The sequence below is a fragment of the Silene latifolia genome, chromosome 7, assembly GCF_048544455.1.
Source record: "Silene latifolia isolate original U9 population chromosome 7, ASM4854445v1, whole genome shotgun sequence".
In the NCBI taxonomy this organism is placed as follows: Eukaryota; Viridiplantae; Streptophyta; class Magnoliopsida; order Caryophyllales; family Caryophyllaceae; genus Silene; species Silene latifolia.
The window spans coordinates 81,678,439-81,685,402 of record NC_133532.1 but is presented as its reverse complement, the minus strand read 5'-3'; positions in this window follow the sequence as shown (position 1 = coordinate 81,685,402).

Sequence of the window (6,964 nt, the reverse complement as noted above, 5' to 3'; positions counted from 1 at the left end):
ATTTACAGTGAATATCAATTGGGTCAGGTCGTGCTTGAAGGTATGGATTCTGAGTCCCGTGATTTGGCTCTTTACATGAGTTGTAGGAGTCTTTACTATAAGAGTAGGGAGAACCTTTGGGTTTTCCTAAGGTTCATGGCTGCCCAATGTCGGGAGGTAGCTCGCCAACAAGCTTTATGGCGCATCGAAGAGGAGCTCAAAGTTGTTCAGGCTCGTTTGGACAAACTTTCTCAAAAGAAACCAAGACCACGTGAGCCTATTTTTTCTCCTTTTGTCATTTCACCCTCCCAATCTGAGTCTATTGCCCCTATTGATTTTGAATTTTTGGATGACGATGATGATGTTCCGACTTTTTCTTTTAAAATTCCCCCTAGTGTCATTCTAATTGACCATTTATAGACTCATGTTAAAGACAATGACCTTGTAGTAGATGACACACTAGCCATGGGTGATCTTGAGCCCGATCGTAGTGAATAGGATGAGGTTTTGTCCGAGCCTTTAGAAACCTTTGAAAATCCTTTCACGGAGGGTGTAGTTGATCCATTTGAGGTTGATGGAGGACTTAGTGATACTAATTTAGAGGTTAAGTGGGATGAACCCCCCATTTTTTATGAATCCCACCTCCTTGAGTTTTCATGCCACCAATTTGAGACCATTCATGATGATATTTTGAGCACCAACGGTTTTTTCATGGTCTTAAGCTTGTTACTCCATCTCCTGCTGACGAGTGGAGTAGTACGGTGGTTCTCTTGGAAGTCTCTCATGCGCACCTTGATAAGATATATCATTCCTTACCCTTTATATTTCATGCTTTAATTTTATCAATTGCTTACATTTGTATTTGTATTGCTCATGCGTAGGTATATGCATGATAGACTCTTACGGGCCTTGACTTGCTTTTTAAATATGAAGATGGTCGTGCATTTGAGAAAAAACAAGTCTAGCAAGACTTTTAAATTGCGCTTCTCAGAAGGCAACCCGTGTTTAGTTGGTTTTGATGCAATTTAGTGTTTTTGGACAATTTATTTATGTTGGTTTTTGGACAATTTTAATTCGGTTGTAATAGTTAAGACAATAAGACAATTTGCTTGCTTTAGTATGTAGTAGCTTGTCTTTCGCAGGTACTTTGCTACTTGGATTGGACTTTGCCCCCGTTTTCAAGCTAGCTTGGGGGAGCTTCTACGCGGTTGTATGCTTTCTTTCCCTTTTTTTATTTCCACATGTGTCATCCTCATCTCCCCTTGTTGGTTTTATTTGTCCTTTTATGTGGTTTTTTCCGTTTAAACCCATTTTACACATTGAGGGCAATGTGTTGTTCTATCTTGGGGGAGGGATTTAGTGGACTTGTTTATTGCTTTCATATTTTTGAAAAATCCAAAAAAATTGAAAAAAATTTCATAAAAATTTCCATGTTGTGTCCACCCATTTGTCCATTGCATAATGTCATTCCTCCTTGCATTTCCCTTATTGTAGCTTTCTAAGCTCATGAATCACGCTTTTGACGGGTTTTGCATACTTAGGGATGTCTTGACATAGTGGGTGATGGATGGATTTTGGACAAAGTAGACTTGATCTTGACATTGGTAAGCTACATATTGGTTAAGGTAGAGCCTCCAATGGTCGGTGCATCTATACCCGGTGTCATCTAGGTGTGTGTAGTTTCTCCTCTTGGTGTGCGTTACATCTATACGCACAAGTATGTTTTGTTCCATTTTTTATGAGCTTTGCTATCATGATTGCATTTAGAAGCCATTCACTTGTTTGCTTACATATATTGCCCAAAAATTACCCTCTTTCCTAGCTACATATAACTTTGCCTACCTTTGTCGAGCTAGTGACTTGCTACTTGTGGTGGGATGCTCTCTTATTTAGGATATGGTTATTTGTTACTATCGTAAGCATTGTTGTTACGGGATTGTTGATTCCCGTATCTTGGTGAATGTTGAATGTTGGATGGAAATTGAAAAAAGAAAGAAAGGAAATTGGAAAAGAGTTGGAAAAAAAGATGAAATGAAAGAAAAAGAAAAGAAAGAAGCTTGAAAAAAAATGATGAAAAAGAAGAGAAGAAGATGTGATTTACTTCCGTGTTTTATAAAGAATTGTTTTAGGAAGTTTACTAGTGATTCGTAATGAAAAAAATGAGTCATTATGCTGCTTTTGACTCTAGTTATTGTTGCTTGGGAACGGTTAAGGTTTGGAATGAGCATCCTTGCACTTTTGGTTAGTTGCTAGCTTGACATTAGCTCCACATGACCAAAAACATTTGTCTACCTTCTTACCTATTTCCCCTACCTTCTTCTTTGTCTTCTTGGCTTCTTTACTTGTGTATATTTGATCATGATTAGCATTATCTTGTTAATTTTGGAATGTCTACCATGCTAGATTGCGGGCGCATTCTCTTGAGTCGTAGATAAGAGAGTGGCTTTCACATAAAATTTCCTTATTCATATTATAAGTGTGAGTGTTATCCCGTGAGGAGTCAGATGTCAATAAGATCATGCAAGAGTTGAAATGTCCATGTAAAGTCCTTTATGCTACGTCGTCGTGTAAATCTCATCCATGTATTGCATTTTCCCTATGCCCATGTTGTTTTGGGATTATGATTCATTGTGCTTGTTAGCTTATATTAGGATTTGCAATTGATGAGGTTTAGTGACTCGTTGCCCTTGTCTTGGTTTTATGTGCTTGCTTGAGGACAAGCAAGGGTTTAGCTTAGGGGAGTTTGATGTGTCTAATTTATATATGGTTTTACTCCCTACTTGTTGGCTCGGTTTTATTTGATTATTGCACTTTTATAATAAATGTATTTGTGAGCTAATTCCGTGTTCTAAGTGTTTTTGCTTGTACTCATTGCATTTTGTAGGAAATGAAGCATTTGGTAGCTTTTTCCCGTCAAATTAGCAAGCACCAAAGTTCACAAAGCTAATAGAAACAAGACTTGACCATAGAGGGGCGTTTTGGGAAGAATTGGGAAATCCCGAGCATGAAGAAACCAACGTTTGTTGGTGGACAAGTAAAGAAATGGAGCCCAAATGAAGATTAAAAAGCAAGTTTAGGATTCCCCATTGCAATTAATCGAGCGAATTAAGAGGCATTAAGACGGTTCCTAAGATTCCTTGTACCAATTAATCAAGAATTAAAGGAGAATAGTCGGTTTCCCACGACCCCGATAGGGGTTGGGTGCTCACCTTCATTTATGATCTTTACGTTTCAATCCCCTAAGTCCTATATAAGGGGTTTCGAATCCATCAATTGGAGATACTTTTCATACACTTTTACACACCTTCATACACTTTATTTCGGTATTTAGAATCGTTTAGATTTCCTTTAAGCATTTCCTTATTATTCTAAATAATTTCCTTTAGCAATTTCAAGTTATATTTCAAATTACATTTCAAGTTATTTCCATTTACTACCTTGTTCTTCATTTCCATGTTCCATTTCTATAGTTAAGGTAATTCTATTTCTAGTACTTACTTTATTAATTCCTTTGTCATTTTCATTATTAGTTAGTTTGTTGATTCATTTTTTGTTAATCATTATACTGTCTATTTCATTATTCCATTGTCATCATGTTTTCATATGTTAATAGCTTAGTTTTCATTATGTGTGAGTAGTACTTTAGTCTAGGGATTAGGAGAGCCATGCATAAATAGTATTTGTAATTGTTGAAATAGAATGCTATAATATCGATTAAACTTTCTATCACATGCTTGTATTGTTTTGGTAGCCTTTGATTATTGATCATAATCATAGATTAAATTTGTTAATTCACTTTTAAAAGTCGAGAGGCACGAAATTGAATTAGACTAAGCATGTTTTAGTAGACCGATCTAGTAATAGCGAGATCTTGCTAAGAACCCGTTCTATGGTTGATAATAAGGCCGAGAGGTGGTTGTCATTAGACCTAAACAATTATCGTTATTATCAATTCCTAGTTTGACATGAGCATTTACATAATTGCATGTGTAACCCGACTCGCCTAGATTCTTTTATCATTATTAATTTTACATCATTTTATCACAAGTTTTACCAACCAAAACCAACACCCAATCGTTAATCAACCTTGATAAAATTCGCTCCATGACAACTTGTTTAGCAACTCTCGTCTCCTTGTGTTCAACCCCTAATACTACATTCATTTATTATTAGGGTATTTATCTTTGTTAGGTGTGCGATAGACTATCAACTTCCGAGGTATCGTACCTTTATTTGAAGCTTCCAAGAGGTTAACTTCATTGGTTGTACTGGTCAAGCCATAAGAGCGGGTTCAAGTTGAGGCGAGCCTGAATATCCGCATCCCACAGTCAAATCTATTTCCTACAACACTCAAATCTTTGAAAGTCTTAATATTTTGTTACCTCAACTGGCTAGCATAGATCGGTTTCAGGTTGTCCACGAATTTCTCCACAAGAGTGGCTCGATCCGGACGGTAAACAAGTTGGATGCTCGTCTTCCTCCACCGATTTAGGAAATCAGTGAATCCTTCCTTGTCATTTTGAGTTAAGACTTCCACGGTTGGCATGTTAACTTAAATTTTAGCAATATATGCGTATTGCTTAGTGAACGCGATTGCAACATCATCTCAGTTTGAGATCTTTTTTAGCTCTAGAGAGTAGAACCACTGGCGAGGAAAGATCCTTAGAAACATCTCGGGTTTGATACTCTTAATGGACATGTAGTCTTTGAACCTCTTATATGATTCAAAGGATTCTCATGTCCCTTGAACTTTGGAATGTCAATCATAGTGAAATTAGTTAGTAGATAAGTTTTCACTGCTTCATACTTCAATTATGTTTTCCCTGTGAATGTCATCTCCCTTGAGGTACATTATTTTCTCCTCCAAGTAGCTAAGACACTTCTCAGCTTCAGTGGGTGGAGGGGTGATTCCGTCAGTTCCAATATTTCCAGCATTTCCAGAATTATTGACATTTCCAGAGTTTGGTTGGGGATCGTCAAGAGTTGGGCTTTCTTTGGGAGGGAGTCTAGTTTCTACCGCAATGATGCGGTCTTCAATTGACTGCAAACGGATGTAAGCCACATCCTAACTGGTTTGGAGACGAAGCATGGCATTCAAGATTTTGTTGTTGACGTTTTGATTCCTATGGTTACTACCGTGATGACTGTTGTGAACATTTGCGTCACTTGCTGCATTTACGGCCATCTTGGACTGAGAAGAAACCAACAGCATATCAATACTCGTTTGACTACGATTTACAGCTTACCCGAAAAAGGAAACACAAAGACTAGCACATAGGGGTGACTCGAAACGGACTCTACGCAAACTAGGCATTTGGGCATATGTGTGTGTGTGTGTGTGTGTGTGTGTGTGCGCGCGCGCGCTCAAAGTGTACCATGTAAAAAGGCAAATTTTTGAAAGGGTTTTCAAATGTGAGGCCTAGTAAACCATTGTGTGTGATCTAAGCGTGTAACTCGAGGTGTAAAAAGTGTTTTTAGACCTTAAAGACTCGGGATATGGGGTCCAAAATGACGGCGTAACGCCTATGAATTTGAGTCATGGCCCAAAATGTAAGGAAGGACGAGTTTATAACCCGGCGGAGTTTTGACTTGAATTTAGTCTAATTTGATTTGAGCTAATTAGAGCCAAAAAGGTTTTACAAATTTTACATTTTGAAAAATCAACTTTTTTTATATAAAGAATTGTTTTTTTATACAAAAAGTTTCGAAAATTTTGAAGGAAAATGTTTGGAAAATTTCGACATAGTTTAGTTTACAAAAGGTGATGTTTAAAGAAAAGACTCGGGAAAACACATAGCATGTATACATTTTAACAAGAATTATAATGGTATGCAAAAGTGCTTGTAACGGGTTTTAGTTTGATATGGTATTTTCCACACCAAGCAATCAAACTCTAGTCTGTGGAGGGGTTTATGTCAAACATGAGAAAGGTCGGTTCCTACTTCCATTCGCGCGAGTAGTGAAAGCTCTTGACACACACATGAGTATGTATCGTGGTGTGGTTGACATCAATCGTTATCCATCTACTTGGAACTAATAAAAATTTGGGTTATCGAGGCGGCACGATTGTCGAATTTGGTTTGGTTAAGAGCCTAGGAAGGCTAGATAAACGGTCAGAAGACCGCGAATGAAAACCAACAATTGTCAAATGTAAACTATTTTCCCAACCTAGTTCAAGTTTCACCACGAGTAACATTTAGATCAAATATAAGTGTATCATCCCCCAGCGGAGTCGCCAAACTGTGGACCAACGCCACCCGCGTGAATGCATTGAAGCGACACATTTCCCATGGAACCTAGCGAGCAAAACACTTCATCGGTTCACAACCGATTTGAAAAGCTTAGAAACCAATGAAAGATTTGAACAAGCCTGTGTTTGAGGAGTCGCCACCAATTGTTGTGGAAAATTGGAAACCATTCAAATCAACTTTATGCTATGTCAGATTAAGCACAAAGCAGAATGTGACATAGACACTAAAGATGGAGATTCATTCCCCTTAGCATTCTATGTCTAGAATGAACTCTCGTAATGTCAATGAACAGGGATGTTCACAAAAATCTGAGTAAGGGGTGAGGGTACGTACTAGGAAGTGCTTTAATCAAACACCTAATCCCACCCGCCTCGATAGCGGTCTCTACTAATGATTGGGATTATCGTTTACATCGATTATGTTGATTATATGCATGCAATACAACATCCATTATCTTAAATCCTATCATGTGAAAATTAGACTAAGTCGGTTAATTAACAACTAGAACTAGAAGTCGAATTGAGAATTTACATTGATTGCATGTGAATGATATACAAAATAACAAACAACGAATTTACGTCACATAAATACCAAACGAAGCTTTTAAAGAAGAAATGAAAAAAATAATAAAAAAAAATGTGAGAAAATAAATTAAAAGACCCAAATATACAGCTAACTGCAGTAAGAGTTGATCACCAGGGTTCCACTAATCCTGGCCCTGACTCAAGCTCAGG